The sequence below is a fragment of the Cetorhinus maximus genome, chromosome 5 (assembly GCF_964194155.1).
Source record: "Cetorhinus maximus chromosome 5, sCetMax3.hap1.1, whole genome shotgun sequence".
Lineage (NCBI taxonomy): Eukaryota > Metazoa > Chordata > Chondrichthyes > Lamniformes > Cetorhinidae > Cetorhinus > Cetorhinus maximus.
The window spans coordinates 147,420,980-147,441,673 of NC_135883.1; the positions used below are offsets into that span (position 1 = coordinate 147,420,980).

At 45.3% G+C, this 20,694-nt stretch overlaps 1 long non-coding RNA gene across 9 annotated transcripts in view; it reads right to left on the reverse strand.

Moving 5' to 3' along the window:
• Positions 1 to 20,694, reverse strand: part of LOC144681001 (uncharacterized) — a 585,681-nt gene that overhangs the window by 153,796 nt on the left and 411,191 nt on the right. For all 9 annotated transcript variants that reach the window (XR_013576664.1, XR_013576666.1, XR_013576663.1 and 6 more), the window contains exon 6: positions 13,243 to 13,474. This is a non-coding gene — a long non-coding RNA (uncharacterized LOC144681001). The remainder of the gene's footprint in view (positions 1 to 13,242; positions 13,475 to 20,694) is intronic.

A 20,694-nucleotide genomic window follows, 5' to 3' on the forward strand; every position in this document is an offset into this window, starting at 1 on the left:
GAGTGTCTGGAATTCGCTGCCAGAGGAGGTGGTGGAAGCAGGTACGATAGTGGTGTTTAAGAGGCAGCTTGACAAATACATGAATAGGATGGGAATAGAGGGATACCGACCCCGGAAGTGCAAAATGTTTTAGTCTGACAGGCAATATGATCGGCGCAGGCTTGGAGGGCCGAAGGGCCTGTTCCTGTGCTGTACTTTTCTTTCTTTGTTCTTTCAATCTTTACAAAATCCTATGTTTATTTTCAAAGCCAACATCGTCAGGCTTCCTGTAACTCACAAACTTAAAGGCATTCTCCAAGAGACGGCTTTAACCATCAAATTCTGCAGCATACTTGTGAAGAGCACAGGCCTGCATGCCACTTGGGAAATAAGATGTTTATACTGACTGATGAAACATCACAAATTCCCCGCCTGGGGGTGGATTTCATTGCGGAGGGCGGGGTGCAGATTTTTAAAAAATGTATATTTTAATGGGATTTGAGCGTTGCTAGCAAGACCAGCATTTGTTGCCCATCCCTAATTACCCTTTATTTGAGTGGTTTGCTAGCAAATAAAAGTCACCCACATTGTTGTGGGTCTGGAGTCACATGTCGGCCAGACCAGGTAAGGACGGCAGATTTCCTTCCCGAAAGGGCATTAGTGAACCAAATGAGTTTTTACGACAATCGATGATAGTTGTCATGGTCACCAGGAGAGCTTTATAACCCAGATTTATTAATTGAATTTAAATTCCACCAACTGCCTTGGTGGGATCTGAACCCATGACCCCAGAGTATTAGCTAAAGCCTCTGGATTACCATTCCAATGACATTACCACTACACAGGTTATCTGCGCCCCAGGCCGAAAAGTCTATCAGCACCGTGCCGACCAGAAATCCGGCTGCTGGGGGGGGGGGCAGCCTTGATTGTGTCCGACTGGGAATTCTGCCCCCAGCTGGGAGGGAGTCCCGCCCTAGAGAGCTGCCGGCCAATCTGATTGGCTGGCAGCTCTGTAGTCCCAGTATCGCCCGAATTGAGTATGATCTTAGGGGTAGGTGTCCCCGATCGGTATATGTACAGGGGGGCCCCCTCCCCCCAAAGGAGGTGCCCCCTTTTCCTGCCAAGCAGCCACCCGCGCAGCTGCTGGGCTGCCCACCTTGCTTCCGCCTACCCCTGCCGCATATATTATAGCAGCGGTTGGCCACTTAAGGGTCTCAATATGCCCAAGGGTGGGCGGGCTGGCCACTTGTTATACTTTATGAGCCCCCTGCCTTCAAATACACCGGCTGCAGGGGTGAAGGAGGGTGGGGTGTAGAATTCACTCCCTAGACTCACAATATTGAAAATATTTCTTTCATGACCACCGTGAGTAGCTGAGCCATGCATATCAGTAAGGCCCTATGTTTGATCATGCTGGTCTGTGCACTGATCAGCGTTGGAGTGCCAGTAGCAGTTCCACAATTGGCGTCCAGAGTTTGAGAAATAGATTGGGGAAAAATTGTTCAGGGTTTTTCACTCCTTACTACTATCAAACAACCCTGTTTCTGTACACCGGGCGATAATAGGAACAGACCAGGGCCCACTGGCGTTGGGCGTGTGCGATGGCGTGAGCAGGCATATGGTGTGATCGGTTTCAAGACGGCATGAAACCAGTTAGCGATTGCCCGCTCAGCCTGCCGATGGCAGGCCGCATTTCCCGCCATCAGGCCTCACGAACGGCATTGTAATACATCAGCCGAGCTCATTCCCCGCCCCCAACCCCGCTGGATCGTCCGCCCTTTTCCCGCTGACGTGTTTCACAACAGCACATAAGCGGCGTGCACCTGTCAAGCTGCACTTCACTCGGGACTTTGAGGTTTGTTTGCCTACCTTGCTTCGGGCAGCGCTCACGGTCATCAGCGCCAGGCTTCACAGACAGCACCACATCACTTTTCGGGGGGGTCACGGGTAGGTCTCTACTTACCAGACCAGCCATATGTGGGTGGCTTTTCAACGGCTGCAAGGCTAGGGCTTGCTTGGGGGAGGGGGAGAAGTGGCCTCAGGCAAGGGAAGAGGCTGCAGGACGAGAGCTGTACTGGGGAAGGAGGTTATCCCAGGGTGTGTGTGTGGGGGCACATGTTGATCTGTGCACGTGGCCTTAAGATGGTGAGGGCTGAGGAGGCAGTCTCCAGAGATGAGGCCAGGTGGACACGTGAGGGTCTGTGTGCGAGAATGGGTGGTGATGTCCCTTGATCTGGCAGTGAGTGTGATGCCAGTGAATGTGTGATGGACTTGAGTTTGAGAGTTTAGAGTGATGAGATGGTTGCCATACCCTGGCTGCACAGAAGAGATCATTCATCCTCTATCTGCATTGGATGGCCAACCTCGTCTGTGCAGCATTGGCCCTGACCACCGTTGCCACTGCCTGCCATGCTGGATTGGTGATGCCACTGTCCATCCTGTGGCCAGAGCAGGGGTAGAGGACATTGTGGCGGGCCTCCACAGCATCCAAATGGCATTCCATTAAATTGGAGGGGGCTGCAGTCTTTTTGCCTTACATGGACATCTTCCCTGCAGTAATCGTGGGCTGGAGGCACTGAGATGTGTGCACAGCTGGACTTTAACTATGGCGTGCAGCATGATGAAGCGGTGAGGTGATCACGTGGCAGGCAAATGAGAACCCACCACCATGGAAACAGCATGTTTCCTGAATGCAAAAGTAATGCAGTGGGTTTGGGATGATACGGCGTGAAAACCCACCATCACAGCCAACGGGTAAAAAGTAATTTTACCTGGTCACTACCACACCTAGTGCAAGTCTGGGACGATTCCTCCCCAGGGCTCCAATCTGTCTAACCCATCCGTTTTTTTTTTTTGAAAAATATACTTTATTCATAAAATATCTGGCAGAACATTCCAAACCATTTCAAAATCACCACCACATAAGTACAATGAGATTCAACTTTTACACATGGATCACAAGGTGCATCAATACAATCAATGAATATTACAATCATTTCAATATGGTCAATGCAGACAATCAGACAAAGGTATTGGAGTTATCATGTTGCACTCTGAGGTGCTTCAATACATTTATAATACACTTAGTATTCACTGCATACATTCATTTTGAGCTGTACAGCCCGAGGGGCTCTCAACAGTTCCCAGTCCCTCGGTGCACTGTGGCAGAAAGGTATTAGACAGCGACCCTTCCCCATTGTGCCTTTGCGGCGGCTGCCCCACGCTTTAGTGCGTCCCTCAGCACGTAGTCCTGGACTTTGGAATGTGTCAGTCTGCAACACTCGGTCGGGGACAACTCTTTGCGCTGGAAGACCAACAAGTTTCAGGCAGACCAAAGAGCATCTTTCACCGAGTTGAAGATCCTCTGCAGTTGATGTTTGTCTCGGTGTGTGTCCCTGGGAACAGCCCGTAGAGCACAGAGTCCTGTGTCACAGAACTGCTTGAGATGAACCTCGACAGAAACCAATGCATCTCTCTCCAGACCTTCTTTGCAAAGGAACAATCCACAAGGCGGTGAACAACGGCCTCGTCCCCATCACAGCCACCTGTGCAGACGTGCAGAGGGGGTGAGACTCCTGGCGTGTTGGAAGGATCTGACAGGGAGGGCCTTTCTCACCACCAGCCAAGCTACGTCTTGGTGCTTGTTGGAATGTTCTGGCGATGAGGCATTCTGCCAAATGACTTTGATAGTCTGCTCGGGGAACCATCCCACAGGATCCACCCTCTCCTTTTCCCACAGGGCCTCCAAGACGTTACGTGCCGACCACTGCCTGATGGACTTGTGTTCAAAGGTGTTTCTCTGCATAAATGTTGCCACGAGGGACAGATGGTACGGCACAGTCCAACTACTTGGAGCGTTCCGCGGCAGCGTGGCCAGACCCATCCTTCGCAATACTGGGGACAGGTAGAACCTCAGCACGTAGTGACACTTGGTGTTTGCGAACCGAGGGTCTACGCACAGCTTGATGCAGCCACACACAAAGGTGGCCATCAGTATGAGGGCAATGTTGGGCATGTTTTTTCCCCCTTTATCTAGAGGCTTGTACATCGCATCCCTGCGGACACGATCCATTTTCGACCTCCAGATAAAGCGAAAGATGGCTCGGGTGATCGCCATCGCGCAGGAGTCTGGAATGGGCCAGACCTGCGCCACGTACAGCAACAGCGAGAATGCCTCACACCTGATGACCAGGTCCTTACCCGCAATGGAGAGGGAGCGTCGCCCCCACATGCCCAGTTTTCTTTTCACCATAGACACTCGCTCCTTCTAGTTTCTAACATATGCCCCGGTCCCTCCGAACCCTATCCCCAGCACCTTCAGGCCGTCAGCCCTGACGGTGAAGGGGACAAAGGAGCAGTCAGCCCAGTTCCCAAAGAACATGGCCTCGCTCTTCCCACGATTTACCTTGGCTCCCGAGGCCAGTTCGAACTGGTCACAGATGTGGACCAGTCCGCGCATCGACAGCGGATCCAAGCAGAAGACGGCGACATCGTCCATGTACAAGGAGGCTTTGACCTGAATGCCTCCACTGCCTGGGATTGTCACTCCTCTTATGCCCGGATCCTTCCTGATGGACTCAGCAAAGGGTTCTATGCAACACACAAACAGGACAGGGGAGAGAGGGCAGCCCTGCCTGACTCCAGATTTAATAAGAAAGCTATCTGATTCCCACCCATTGATTGAGACTGTGCTACTGATGTTAGTGTAGAGCAGTTGGATCCAATTGCGAATTTCCTCCCCAAACCCCATTTTGGAGAGCACATCCACCATGTAGGTATGCGATATTCTGTCAAAGGCCTTCTCCTGATCCAGGCTGATGAGGCAGGTGTCCACACCCCTGTCCTGCACATAGGCAATCGTATCCCTGAGCAGTGCGAGGCTGTCAGAGATCTTCCTGCCCGGCACAGTGCAGGTCTGGTCAGGGTGGGTCACCAATTCCAGAGCGGACTTGACCCGATTGGTGATGACCTTGGACAGAATCTTATAGTCCACATTCAGTACAAAGTGACAGGGTCAGATAGGAACATAGGGATTGATAGATGAAAAAGGACTATGGTCTATCTAGTTTGCCTTCTACCACCTTGGCAATTGCAGATGACATTAAGAGTTGTTGACTACTCATAGCAATTAATCTCTATCAATTAGTCTCAAATAGACCCAAGCATTACACAATAAAAATCTTACGGCAGTGGAGAGCTTCCCAAATTTGCTATACTTATGACTAAAGTCAGCCAATATGCAAATTGTCATCTGATCCTGTCAGCTTCCTACTGGTCAGTTTAGGTTAAAATGGCACATATATATGCCAGCACTGTCACATGTTACATATGAGGAATGGCTTGCTGGTGGCTGGCTCTTTTGCAACAGCCTCTATCGAAGTTTCAATACTTTTGGAAGAGGAGCAATTTGGAGAAAACAATCAGAAAAAGGAATGAAGCATGAGGTGAGGTGGGGAAAGAGTAAAGCATAAAAAGAAAAGAAACCCTGACAAAATGGCAGCATTTTTGAGAGGCTGGCAAGCTTGTGGTAAATTTTATTTCCTGAATGATATGAAAAATACACCCTGTATGCAATCAACCACATGCAGTGTTATTCCCTTAACCTAATCATATTTGAATGCAATAAGTTTCAATGATGCAGATGAAGCAAAAAATTAAATATAGTACAGAAAAATATTAATGGGTGATTATAGACAAACTCTATCTCATTATCAATATTCTCTAACTCAATGTCATTCTCCCTCAAACATTATGAATAAATACTTGAAAAGGAATTTAATGGAGTATAATGTGGGATGAGCTTGTCCACTTTGGCGTGAAGAATAGAAAAGCAGTACACTATCTAATTGGAGAGAGATTGCAGAGCTCGATGGAACAGAGGGATCTGGATGCCCTAATACATGAATCACAGAAAGTTAGTGTGCAGGCAGAGCAAATGATAAGGAAAGCAAATGAAACTTTGGTGTTTATTGCAAGGGGAATGGAATATAAAAGAAGAGAAGCTTTACTGCAGCTGTGCAGGGCCCTGGTGAAACCACATCGGGAATAATGTGTACAGTTTTGGTCACCTTATTTGAAAAAGGATATAATTGCCTTAGAAGCAGTTCAGAGAAGGTTCACTTGGCCCATTCCTGGGATGAAGGGCTTATCCTATGAAGAAAGGTAGAACAGGTTGGGCCTATGCCCATTGGAGTTTAGAAGAATGAGAGGTAATCTTATTGAAATATCTACACTCCTGAGGGGACTTGATAGGGTGGATACTGGGAGGATGTTTCCTCTTGTGCGGGAGACTAGAACTAAGGGGCATAATTTAAGAATAAGAGGTCTCCCTTTTAAGACTGAGGTGAGGAGAATTTTTTTCTCTCAGACAGTTGTTACTATGCGGAATTCTCTTCCCCAGAGAGCAGTGGAAGCTGCGTCTTTGATTTTATTCCAGACAGAGTCAGACAGACTTTTGATAGACAAGGGAGTCAAGGGTTATTTGAGGGGTGGGTGGGGGGTGATGAGCAGACAGGAAAGTGGAGTTGAGACCACAACCAGATCAGGCATGATCTTATTGAATGGCGGAGCAGACTCAAAGGGCTGAATGGCCTACTCCTGCTCCTAATTCATATGTTACTAATAAAATTGCAGGACTAAAGGGAAAAGCATGGTTTGGATAATGTCATCAAAGAGTCAGCACTAGCATGATGGGCTGAATGGCCTCTTTCTGTGCTGTATGACTCTATGACCTAACTGTGCAACTGTTCATCTTCCTGATTTCCCTTCCTATCACAAACAACATGGTTCTACAACCCTAAAGCTTGGCCTCATCCAACCATTGCTCCTTCCTTTATCCAGCGTTCTTTCCTTATATTTTTAGCTGCAGTGGTGTCCTACACTATAGGCTTTCACCTTTACAGTAGGGTTATGAAAATTGAAAATAAATCCCACAAACGACTGCATCATCAAGCACGTTACATTAACCAAAGGAGCACAAGAGACAAATTTTGATCGCACGCGCAACAAGAATGCCCAGAATGATCACATTTTTATAGAAATTGCACACAGTGCTGAAGCTGGCCCTTGCCATATCTTCAAACCGAGCTATCAACTTAAGGATTCTGCATCAGAGCAAGCAAAAGAGCTTTACGTCAAATAGAGTGAAAAGTATACCTTGCGAAAGAGATTGAGATAATTACTTGAAGCACACCCTAGTGGATGGCGGTGTCGTACAGGGCATTACAGAGTCATAGCGATCACATTAACGGATTAGTAATCCAGAAACCTCAACGAATAACTCATGAGTTTGGCAAACCACACCGTGGCACTTTGAACTCAGTTTACAGAATTTGTAAATAAAAGGCTGGCATCAGTAAAAGTGACATGAAGCTGTCGGCTGTCATAAAAGACCCAACTGATTCATTAAGGCCCTTTAGGTGGAGGAAACCACCCAGTCTGGTCTACGTGTGGCTTTTGACTGCCTTTGAAATGGCAAACCACTCAAACCCCTCCCGAGAAGGTGGTTAATTCGGACAGCAGGATAGGGCAGTAATTGTCAGCAGCACCTGCACCGCCCAAAAAATTTAGAGAAAAAGAAACGAAGGTTTTGATTTCAGGTTTGTTTTCTGGGGGCCAGATTTTCCCCCTGGAGGCAGGAAATCGAGAGGCGGGTTCGATTTCAGGCCACAAACCATTCCCCGACACAAAACAGAAAGCGGCTGCTGTTTCGACCAAGCCGGGATGTCAATTGCCTGAGGATGAGTCTGCCATCCAATGACCAAGCCATAGAGGCAGATCAGTCTAAAAGTGGGCCCACATTGTGGATTCAGCTCAACAGCCATCGCCTTGGCCGGCGTTTGTACATTAATGTTTTAGGGCAAATGTTGACATTTCCCGCATTTCGGAGGGCAGCGGGAGGTCTGGAACCTAGGACAGGGCAGGCTGGTGAATCAAAACTTTAAAATTGGTGAATTTTCATTTAGTGCAGCAGGACCCCCCCCCCCACAACTCTGCCATGCTTAGTACCACTTCAAACTGCATCTCCTCACATAAACTTACAGCTGACCCAGTCCTCACCTTCATTCTGATCCCAGACAGCTGCTAAACTAGCTGATAAACTAGCTAAAAATGTTTTAAACAACTCACCAGGGACGAGCTCTTAATGAGTCCACAGCGATGTTACCTCAGTGACAGGAGCGGGCATGGTCCAACGCCTGCTCCCTCTCCCACCCTCGGGGGAAAGGGCGGAGGGGAGAAATGGAGTGAGAGCTCTGGCCTTGCTCCTCGATGGCCATTTTTTCACTGCCCCGCCTCCAGTCCTGTCTCATCGAGGCTGGGAAAATCCTGCCCCAGCCTCAGCCCAGGAGGCTAAAATAATTGTAAGTGTCCCGAAGTGGGAATAAAGTGAAAGGGGGGGGTTGGGGTGGGGGGTAGGGGGCGTGGGGGGAGAAGGGAAGAAAAAGGCCAATATTCTGTTACTTTTCAGCAATGCCTACTGTGAGTACAAATATGGGGATGTGAAATTTTGATGCCTCCCCAGCCAAACAGCCCACCAATATTTATTGTTGACACTCACGCTTGAATAATGCTATGAAGCACCTTGGGACAATTTTCTGAAGTTACAAGTGCTTTATAAAATGTAAGTAGTTGTTTTCTCAAGTCACTCGAGAGCAAACACAGCCCCCTTCCACGCTCCCCCCACCCCACATACCCCCGCCTCACCTCCCCTCCACCCCATGGAAATGTACCTTCTAACTTTTAATGCCTTGTACAAAGGACAGAAGGGAAGAAAATTGTCAAGTCAGTACAGACGGACCAAATGCCCCGCTGCTGTGCTATATTCTATCAAGGTAAATGACCGCCAATGGACAGATGCTCTGTAGGTCAGTCCCCCATTCGTCTGACCAACTGATCTCTCCCAGATAACTGTGGGCAAGTGCAGAACAGAGATCAGGCTAGCCTACACAGGAGGGAGAGGGACTGGTGAGTGGGGGTGGGTGGCTGCGGGACGTGGTGGTGGAACCAGACACGTATTCTCATGCAACTCCTTGCAGGCTTATTCAGGTAGAGGCCTGGGAGAAGGTCAATCATCCACCATCTTAGATCTGTGGAGCAAGACAGGGAAGAAAGGAATGACAAGGTAATAAACACTTCAAAAGAAGGAGAGCCTTGTTTTTCCCCCATCCTAGTCCAAGGGCACTGAAACTAATTGTAGAACTCCACCTGTTGTATGCGGTGGAAGGTGGAAGATTTCTTTTGTTGCATTTTTGATGGATTGATCTAGTTTAACCAGTGTGTTTTGTGAAACCTCTGCGAGGATTAAGTGAAAGTAGATTCTGGGAATCATATGTTGAAGAGTCATACAGACTCGAATGATTTGGATGATAATGTGGTGAATTGGATCAGCAAGTTTGCTGATGACACTAAGATTGGAGGCGTTGTGGACAGCGAGGAAGGCTTTCAAAGCTTGCAGAGAGATCTGGACCAACTGGAAAAATGGGCAAGAAAATGGCAGATGGAATTTAATGCAGAAAAATGTGAGGTGTTGCATTTTGGAAGGACAAACCAAGGTAGGACATACACAGTAAATGGTAGGGCACTGAGGAGTGCAGAGGAACAAAGGGATCTGGGAGTTCAGATACATAATTCCCTGAAAGTGGTGTCACAGGTAGACAGGGTTGTAAAGAAAGCTTTTGGCATACTGGCCTTCATAAATCAAAGTATTGAGTATAGGAGTTGGGATGTTATGGTGAGGTTGTATAAGACATTGGTGAGGCCAACTTTGGAGTATTGTGTGCAGTTCTGGTTGCCTAACTACAGGAAGGATATCAGTAAGATTGAGAGAGTGCAGAGAAGATTTACTAGGATGTTGCTGGGTCTTAAGGAGTTGAGTTACAGGGAAAGATTAAACAGGCTAGGACTTTATTCCTTGGAGCGTAGAAGAAAGAGGGGAGATTTGATAGAAGTTTACAAAATTGTGAGGGGTATAGACAGAGTAAATGCGAGTAGGCTCTTTCCACTTAGATTAGGAGAAATAAACACAAGAGGACATGGCTTTAGGGTGAAAGGGGAAAGGTTTAGGGGGAATATTAGGGGGAACTTCTTCACTCAGAGAGTGGTGAGACTGTGGAACGAGCTACTACCTGACGTGGTAAATGTGGGCTCACTCTTAAGTTTTAAGAATAAATTAGATAGATACATGGATGGGAGAGGTCTGGAGGGTTATGGACTAGGTGCAGGTCAATGGGATTAGTGGAATAATATTTCGGCACAGACTAGAAGGGCCGAATGGCCTGTTTTTCTGTGCTGTAGTGTTCTATGGTTCTATGGTTGACTGTGTTCCTCTCCGCAGATGCTGTCAGACCTGCTGAGTTTTTCCTGTATTTTTATTTTTGTTGTAGAACTGTAATTACTGCTCCAACCCAATAGATACTGGTGAGTCTTTCTGCTTATGTCTTAATCATTACTACTCAGTGTCTTCATCCACCTAGCTGGCAGGGGAGCTCCAGTGCAAACTTCTGATTGCGTTTTTACATTCCTTGTAACCATCATTCTGAATCCTAAAATCATTGTAATATTTTTTGCTGTAGTGTGAAGCTATTGCCAGGATGGGATACAATATGATAGCACACTGCAAAATGGTGAACTGCTAAGTTTGACCTACAGTTCTTCAACTGTAAATGCTTGAAGACAATTCACAAAGTAAAGGCCGGATGATTTATTTTTGGGGAGGGTTCATGGGTATGGTGGTGAGGGTGGGAACAGTGAGTAAAATATCAGAGAACAACATGCCAGGGCAACTCTCATGTGCCTCCATGCGGCCAGATGGAAAGCAGTTCTGGCAAAGCCTGGGAGCGGGTTTCCTGAATCCTTTTCCAAAAAGGGTGCAGGTGGTGGGACAATTGGAGCTCCCAAAAATGAGAGTGTAGATTGTTGTTAGGTAAGGGTACCAACGAATATGAAGCTAAGGCAGGTAAATGGAGTTGAAGTATTAATAAACTATAATCTAACTAAATGACAGAGCAGGGCCAAAGGTTCGAATGACCTCTATGTCTCCACTTCGGACAGCAAGCTTACAAGAGCAGGGAAGAAAGTGTCTGAGAGGGAAGAGCAAAAATTAATGCATTAAAATCTACAAGGTCAAGTCGTAGTGTACCCATGGTGGAGCAGGCGCAAAGGGTTGAATGGCCTACTCCTCCAATTTCTTATTTTCTTATGTTGCAAGACTTTTGTCTTGTGTAGGTCTTATGAAATCTAGGCATTACGTGTACATACTTAGTATTTCATAACCAATTTCAAAGGAATGAGAAAATAAAACAACCGATATAGCCAAAGATAGACTTTGGCCTTCTCTCTCATATAGCCCTTACAGCCCATACTCCCCCCGATAAACAGTAAACAGGGCTGTTAGTGTCTCTTGTGGTTAAATATAGACTCGATCCAGCCAGCAGCTCAATTGTATTTCATTTCCCTTTTGTTATATGAATCATCATGGTAGCCAACTCCAATCCAACGAGACCTGATAATGATCTTCAGGAAGCTAGACAAGTTTCAGTCAGCAGACAGAGAGGAGTTGCTACGGCAACGTATCTCCAAAGTACGCAGCTGAATGTCTTCAGCTTAATTTAATCTATACTCGACAGTTAAAATCAAGAATATCAGCAATAAAATTAAACTACAATCATGCTGAATGCACAATGGGAGGAGTACAACTGAGAAAAAAACATTTAGGTTCACTGTCAATCAAAATATAACTATATTTGATAAGAGTGCAGTTATTCACATAACATTTGGCATCATGTAACACTATGCTGTAAGAAATGAACCCATTTTCTCCAAAGGATAATCAAGATATTGCATAACTCTTCAATAAGACTTCCAAAACGTTGGCCGGAATTTTACAGACCCCCCGCCACGGCACATTCCCCCCACAACGGGGCCGGCGAGCCAGTGAAATCTCCATTTACATCGGCGGGACAGGGAGGTCCCGCTGCTGTGATGGGCTGGAAAGCTCCAGCCATGGCTTCAAGTTCAAATCCTCCACAAAAACCACAAACTTCAAATTAAATCACCAAGGTGAAAGAAAAAAGAAAAATAGGAAAGTGCCATTAGCCTCTTGTTGTTCTAGATTCCCACTGCTACAGAGCAAAACATCGCCAGGCACTTCACAAGAGTGTAATCAGACAAGCAAATTGATGCCAAGCCAAAGGAGGAGACACTTGGTCAGGTGTTCAAAGGTTTGGCCGAAAAGGTAGGTTTTGAGGACAAAAGAGATGAAGAGAGGTTGTTGGATGGAATTCCAGAGTTTGGGGCCTAGACAGCTGAAGGCACAGCTACCAATTGTGAGAAATGGGGGGCAGGAGGGCAAAAGAAATGGGGGATGCACAATTAGCCTAGAAGTTGAGGAACACAAAGTTCCCAGTGGGACTGAAGGACATTACACAGAGATAGGGAGGGGCAAGGCCATGACCGGAATTGAACAGAAGGAACATCATTTTAAAATCGAGGTGCTGGGGGATCAGGAAATAATGTAGGTCAGTGAGCACAGGGGTCTTGGTACAAGATTGCCTCCATCCGCCAGAGACCACATTTGTGTGAGGTATGCAGCCGGTCAAAGGTGACTAATTGCAAACCATTATAAGAATCTGCAATTGGCTAGTTTTTCCTCCTTCCACTTTTTAAATTCTTTTCATGGGATGTGGGCATCACTGGCAAGGCCTAATTGCCCTTGAACTGAGTGGTTTGCTAGGTCATTTTCAGAGGGCAGTCAGAAGTCAACCAACACTGGACCTGGAGTCACATGTTGGCCAGACCAGGTAAGGCAGATTTTCTTCCCTAAAGGATATTAGTGAACCAGATGGGTTTTTACAACAATTGATGATAGTTTCATGGTCACCATTACTGAGACTGGCATTCAGTTCCAGGGTTTATTAATTGAATTTAAATTCCACCAGCTGCCATGGTAGGATTTGAACTCTTACCACCAGTGAATTAACCTGGGCCTCTAGGTTATTAGTCCAGTGACATTACCACTACACCACCACCTTCCCTACTCCTACTCCTTCTCCCAGCCTCACAAAGAAAGGTACACTTTACCATTACATCTATGCAGCCCATCCAATAAGCTAGCTAAGAACAGTTTGAAAGGGCACTCACAATATTTCTGTTTATACTCTAAATTGAAAACCAGAACATTTTCAGTTTCTGTGTGCTGACAGATTACATATCTCTGACAAAACACATATTCAAAGCAAAAGGACAATATGAAAACGACTGATTTACCTCACTATAGTCATAGGTATCCATGGTAGTATTCCAGGAAAGCTGGAACTCAAACGTGTAGGTGATATTTCATCAACCTAAAGTTCAATGTACATCTTAGGATCGTCTTTTATCATAGAGCTCAGGACTTGCTTCATCGGTGATGGGGGTTGGTGGGGGGGGAGAGCCAGTCTCACTACATCTTTGATCTGCTGCACCTCGACTCAGACATCCACAGGATAACGCCAGCATCCTAAATGATATGATGAAACACATTCCTTAATTATTTTCTCTGGTTACACGATCATAAGATCATATCGACAAGGGGGGCCACCTGGAAAAAGGTACACTGGCCTATTCACATGGTTCAACAATCTCATTGCATCATGGCAAGTTTTTCGGCTCCACTAGCCTACCTGGCAGTCTGAGCGAATGCTTTGTTTCAAAAGCTTCCTGAGATCAGTCTATAGTTTGCCTTTCAACAGGTTTAAAAAAGAATGAACTTGCGTTTTTATTGTTGCGTCTTATCAGATCTCGCAGGAACAATCTTGAAGTGCTTCAGATAGATTTTTGGGCACTAAGGGAATCAAGGGAAATGGGGATAAGGCAGGAAGGGGCAGTTGATGTAGAAGTGCAGCTATGATCTTATTGAATGGCAGAGCAGGCTCGAGGGGCCAAATGGCCTACTCCTGCTCCTATTTCTTATGTTCTTATGCAAGAGTAACTTTAGGAGTGTGGTTACCAAATTCTCCATTTATCTTACTGTCATGGTTTAACTTGTATACCTGGTTCTAGTTTCAAAATTCATTTGAAAACTGCAGTAACGTTGCCAGACCAAAATAAAGTATATAAATTTATTAAGATTAGTTTCTTTAAAATAAATTATTTTTTTCTAAGATTCAACAGTTCTCAATTTGCTGTATAATTGAGCATTAGAAGCTTATACAGTTTTATGATTGCATTTGTTACATGAAACATTTTTAAAAACGGTTTCAATAGCAAAAGCATGATCCCTAACAGTAATTAAAGCATTTTTAAACATTTAAAAATTCAGTTTCTTCAGTGTACTTTACACTGAGGTATGTTCCAAAGCTGCACAGCCCCGTTAGATGAGGGGGTTGAACAGAGCAGATAGGGAAAACTGTTCCCGCTAGTGGAAGGATCGAGAATGAGAGGACACAGATTTAACATACTTGGCAGAAGAAGCAATGGAGACATTGCTCACACAGCAAGCGGTTAAGATCCAGAATGCACTGCCTGAGTGTGTGGTGGAGGCAGCTTCAATGGAGGCATGCAAGAGGGAATTGGATTATTATCTGGAAAGGAAGAATGTACAGGGTTACAGAGAGAAGGCAGGGGGATGGCACTAAGTGCATCGCTTATTCAGAAGGTTGAATCAGACATAATGGGCCGAATGGCCCCCTTCTATGCTGCAACAATTCTGAGATATTTTTCCACAAAATCATTGGTTCTTGCAGCAGGTACATGGAGATCCTGGACATTACATGAGAAGCGATTAGGTCTGGCATTTTCAGATATTTAATACGTATTATTACTATGCTTTTTTCAATGTTTTGTAAAATATAGTCTGTAAATTGACAATCTGGAACCAGCATGTTCATTCTTGTGAAACCAATTATTTTTAGCCTTTAAGTTCTGATCAAGGGAAAACTACGCTGCCCCAGTGCTACCTGGTTTACAGCCAATGTACACAGTCACTTTCCGTATAGTCTGTTGTGCATGTTCACTTACTCCAGTGACCCACATAAAGACAGCAGCAGAGTGAACGGGTCACCACTTTGGAGAGTGCCCATTATAATTAGCAAGCCTTTGCATAAAAAGAAAAGTTTACTGACAGTGAATTCAGTGTTGTACAAAATTGGTTATTTGTTGAACACAATACTCACTGTTTGTATGAATTAAAATAAGCAGCGAACGAAGTTTATCTTATTCCCAAAATAAACTTCAGAAAATGAAAGTTCCAGGGATTGTGCATATGATCTTTGCTCATCTCTAGTTTGAAAATTAAAGGAGGCCTAATTTCACGATTTACAAAGGAGTCAATTACACTCCAATCTGGTATACTACAAGTGAGTGGCAGCTTCAAAAAATTGGCAGTACTGTTGTCCAGTGGCTTAGTGACTTTGTGCATTGAATACTTGTACCACGGAGGTCAGGGAGCTTGAACCCTAAGTTTTCCACTGCTGGTCACTTTCCAGTGACCCTTTTGGTTATCCATGTGTTTGGATGCTCCACCACTGGTGGATGTGCATTCAGCTGCCTAGACCCTAAGCTCCAGAATTCTCTCCTCTTTGCCTCTTTCTCCTCCTTCAAGATGTTGCTTAAGGTCTACCTCTTTGACAAAGCATTTGGTCACCTATCCTTAACGCCTCTTTCTTTGGTTCAGTTATCAATGTTAGGCTGATTAAGCGCCCGTGAAGGACCTTGTGATGTTTACCACGTTAACGAAGCTGTATAAATGTAAGTTATTGTTGTAAGGATAGGATTAGGCTCACTTGTGATATTCCTGCTTTAAACTTGATAACCCCCATTTACTGTCAAACCCAAACTTCGATAACTGGCCACTTGAGCAAAGGGCAACTGTACATAAAACTTACACATGGCTCCATGCCGGTTTTAACGTGTGTACAAGCCTCCTTTCACCACTCTTCCTCTGACCCTATCATCATATTCTTCTATCCCTTTTTCCTTCATGGTTTTATCTATATTATTTGCCTCAACTGCTCCATGTGGTAGCAAGTTTCACATTCTAGCCTGTGTAAAGAAGTTTCTTATGCATTAAATATGTTAGAGCCCTTAAGGGACCAAGGGGGCAATCTATGGGTGGAGCCAGTTAACATCGCTAAAGTGTTGAATGAATACTTCACATCCATCTTCACCCAAGAGAATGAGGATGAAGGTATGGAACTTGGGGAGAGACACTGCGAGGTTCTTAAGCAAATTGATATAGGAAGGGACAAGGTATTGGCAGGCTTAAAAGTGGACAAATCTCCAGGTCCGGATGATTTGTGTCCCAGACTGCTGAGGGAGGCAAGGGAGGAGATCGTAGGGGCTCTGACCCAAATTTTTAAATCCTCTCTGGCCATGGGAGAGGTGCCAGAGGACTGGAGAACAGCTAATGTGGTTCCGCTATTTAAGAAGGGTTGTAGAGATAAGCCAGGGAACTACAGACCAGTGAGTCTCACGTCAGTGGTAGGGAAACTATTGGAAAAAATTCTGAAGGAGAATATCTATCTCCAATTGGAGAGGCAAGGTTTGATCAGGGATAGTCAGTATGGCTTTGTCAGAAGGAGGTCAAGCTTAACAAATTTGATTGAATTTTTTGAGGAGGTGACCACGTGTATAGATGAGGGTAGTGCAGTTGATGTAGCTTATATGGATTTCAGCAAAGCCTTTGACAAGGTCCCACATGGGAGACTTATAAAGAAGGCAAATGCACATGGGATACAGGGTAATTTGATAAGGTGGATTCAAAATTGGCTTAGTTGTAGGAGACAGAGGGTGATGACAGAAGGCTGCTTTAGTGACTGGAAGCCAGTGTCCAGTGGTGTACCACAGGGATCTGTGCTCAGTCCCCTATTATTCGTCATTTATATAAATGACATAGATGACTATGTGGGGGGTAGGATTAGTAAGTTTGTGGATGACACAAAGATTGGCCAGGTGGTTAACAGTGAGGTTGAATGTTTTGGGCTACAGGAAGATATAGACAGGATGGTCAAATGGGCAGATAAGTGGCAGGTGGAATTTAACCCTGAAAAGTGTGAGGCGATACACTTTGGAAGGAATAATTTAACAAAGAAGTATTCAATGAACAGCATGACACGAGGAAGTTCTGAGGAACAAAGGGACCTTGGCGTGTGTGTCCATAGATCTCTGAAGGCGGAAGGGCATGTTAGTGGGGCGGTGAAAAAGGCATATGGGACACTTCCCTTTATCAATCGAGGCATAGTTTACAAAAGTAGGGAGGTCATGTTGGAGTTGTATAGGACGTTGGTGAGGCCACAGCTGGAGTACAGTGTGCAGTTCTGGTTGCCACATTATAGGAAGGATGTGATTGCACTGGAAGGGGTGCAGAGGAGATTCACCAGGATGTTGCCTGGGATGAAACATTTAAGTTATGAAGAGAGGTTGGATAGACTTGGGTTGTTTTCGTTGGAGCAGAGAAGACTGAGGGGTGACCCGATCGAGGTGTACAAGATTATGAGGGGCATGGACAGGGTGGATAGGGAGCAGCTGTTCCCCTTAGTTGAAGGATCAGTCACAATGATAAGTTCAAGGTGAGGGGCAGGAGGTTTAGGGGGACGTGAGGAAAAACTTTTTACCCAGAGGGTGGTGACGGTCTGGAATGCACTGCCTGGGAGGGCAGTGGAGGCGGGTTGCCTCACCTCTTTAAAAAGTACCTGGATGAGCACTTGGTACGTCATAACATTCAAGGCTATGGGCCAAGTGCTGGTAAATGGGATTAGGTAGGTAGGTCAGGTGTTTCTCACGTGTCGATGCAGACTCGATGGGCCGAAGGGCCTCTTCTGCACTGTGAGATTCTGTGATTCTGTGATTTATTAGTGATTATCTTATGTTTTTGATTCCTAGTTTTTGATTGCCCCGCAAGCAAAAATATTTTATCTCCTTCTACCTTATCAAATCACTTCAGAACTTTAACAACTGCAATCTTTTCTAGATAAGAGGTCCATCCTGTTCAGTCTTTCCTGATGGTTATAATCTGGTATGGTATCCTCCTTGTAAATTTTTTTGGACCTGCTCCTGCGCCAACACGGAAACCGGAAATGTGCACCAAGTGTGGTCTAACCAAGGTTCTGTACAAGTTTAGCAACTTCTTTGCTTTTCAGTTCTCAAAATGAACCCAAATGCTTTGTTTTTTTTTATGGCCTCATAAACCTGCGTTGGTCCTTTTAATGAACAATACCCAGCAAGGATCAAGTCCTCAGAGCAGATAACTTGCAAACAAGGTAACTTATGTTTAAAAAAAAACACTGTGCATTATTTTCAGGCTTTTCTCAATTATGATGCTGCGGAAATTAATTGAACAGTTGCTAAAGGGTTAACAAGATTAAACATAACATGATTCAGTGCAGTTGCATAATCCTGACCTCCAACCTTCCAGTTAAAAAAAAGTTGCTGCGTAATTGTTGATATTTATTTGCTACTCTGTAACTAATGGCAGTTACGAAAAAAACACCCACTACATTCAGGAAGATTGTGATCGGTAATCTCCAGCATTTAGGCTTTTGTATACATGTTATAGAAATAGATATAATACATCTAGGACATCACGAAGTATGAAAAGAAAATCCTAGAAAGACAACAGGTTCCTCAGCATCTGAAAGAAAAAAAATGCAGGCTTTTGTTGCAGGAAACTGCTGAGATGTTAACCTGTCTTTTACCTGATCAGACGTTGACAGGCCAGCTTTAGCTCTTCAGAATTTTCTGTTTGATTCGTTGACTTAATTTAAAACCACAGTGCTCTAAAAGTGTTACTTGGAAATTGAATTAGTCTCTTTAAACCCGCACATAAACACAATGCAATAAAACAGGATGCAATACAATTAGTGCAATTTATACTTCATGTTGGGGAGAATTTTTCTCCCCGTCGGGCGGGCTGGTCGGGAGCGGGCGCAGGGCCGATCGCCGCCTGCAATCGGCACCGCGCTGCCATTTTATGTGGGCGGGCCTCAATCGGCCCGCCCAGCGTGACGCACAGCCGGTATAGGCGCTACCTGCGTGGGTGGCGGGGGGGGGAAGAGGGAGGGCCGGAGCCTGCGCTCTTTCGCACATGCATGCGAAAGGAGTGCAGAAATCTCCCTAGGGAATGAAGAAAGGTAAAAACTATTTAGACATGTCCCTTGATGTGACAGTGTCACATGAGCTGGGACATAGAACCATAGAAAAGTTACAGCACAGAAGGAGGCCATTCGGCCCATCTTGTCCATGCCAGCCCGAGGACACCCAGGTGCCCTTTCTAATCCCACCTTCCTGCACCCGGCCCATAGCCCTGCAGCTTACAGCGCTTAAGGTGCAGATCCAGGTACTTTTTAAAAGAGTTTAGAGTTTCTGCCTCTACCACCAACTTGGGCAGCGGATTCCAGACACCCGCTACCCTCTGCGTAAAAAAGTTCTTCCTCATGTCCCCCCTACACCTTCTGCCACTTACCTTGAATCTATGTCCCCCTGGTTCTAGAGATGTTTATGTTTGTGAAATGTGAATAAATTATTTATAGATTTTATTACACCTTCAGGAAACGTCATCCCACCCATGGATGAGGTTTCCTGAAAAACACGAAGGCTGTTTGGGCTCGTCGCCTGCCCACCAACCTTAAGGTTGGACGGGCAGCATTGATAATTAGTTTAATTGGCTTTTTAATGGCCTTAACAGGCCTTTGACAGTTCAGCGGGCGCGAAGCCGCCTCTGGTGCGCGCCCACCGAATGAAAGGTCTGAATAACGCACAGTGACGTCGGGACGTACGCCAGATGTCATCGCATGTCATTTTATGCGTCGGTGTGCAGGGTGCACCCCTGCACGCCAACCTGAAAATTCTCCCCATTATCTCCGGTGCACATTTAAAATTCACTCAGAGGTGACAATCTCCTCTAGCTGAGGCAGTACAAAGGAAATGAGTTTGGACAGACTTGGCACAAAACACACTATAAAACTGCCACTGGCATGAAACTGGTAGTCTCACATGGACTGGCAGCAAGTAACGATGGTGTGGAAGATGAAAGTGGCACATTCCTTCTCAAAGTTAGGGTTCATGCGTGCTGTTGGGGCAGAGCAAGGAGAGCTTTATTCTGCATCTAACCCATATTGTAACTGAATTGAGAGCATGGTATGACAGACATGGGTGGCAAAACTGAAAACATGCCATTCCCCTGGAGAGAGGTCCCTCTCCTTAATGGATACCACATACATATCTTAACAGTAGTTGGTTGGAGCAATGGAGTAAAACATCACTGAGTTTAAATCCACTTGCATTTAGATAGTATCTTTCAGTCCTCTGCAAATTTCAAAGTGCTTCACAGCCAATTAATTACTTTTTAAATTGTAATATCTGTTGTTATCTAGTCAAACAGGGGAACCATTTGGGTACTGGAATATCCCACAAAGAGCAATATGATAAAATAACTGTTGAATAATGTTTGTTTGAAGAATAAAAGTTGGACAGGCTATCAGTAGAGTTCCCCAGCTCTTCTTCAATTTGAACAAGCAAATGGAGTCTATTATATGTTTGTAGGAGGGGATGAGGTTGGGGTAAGGCACATTGTCGATGTGAAGCAGAGGGAACTTTACACAGTAGCTGGTTCTTCTAACTTGGTAATGTTGGTTGCTAATAACTGGGTGCCTCAATATTTCACTCAATAGTCACTGCATCACCTTACTGAGCACAAAATATAACCTAAAATTCATTTTCATTGTAACTACGGACTGTATTAGT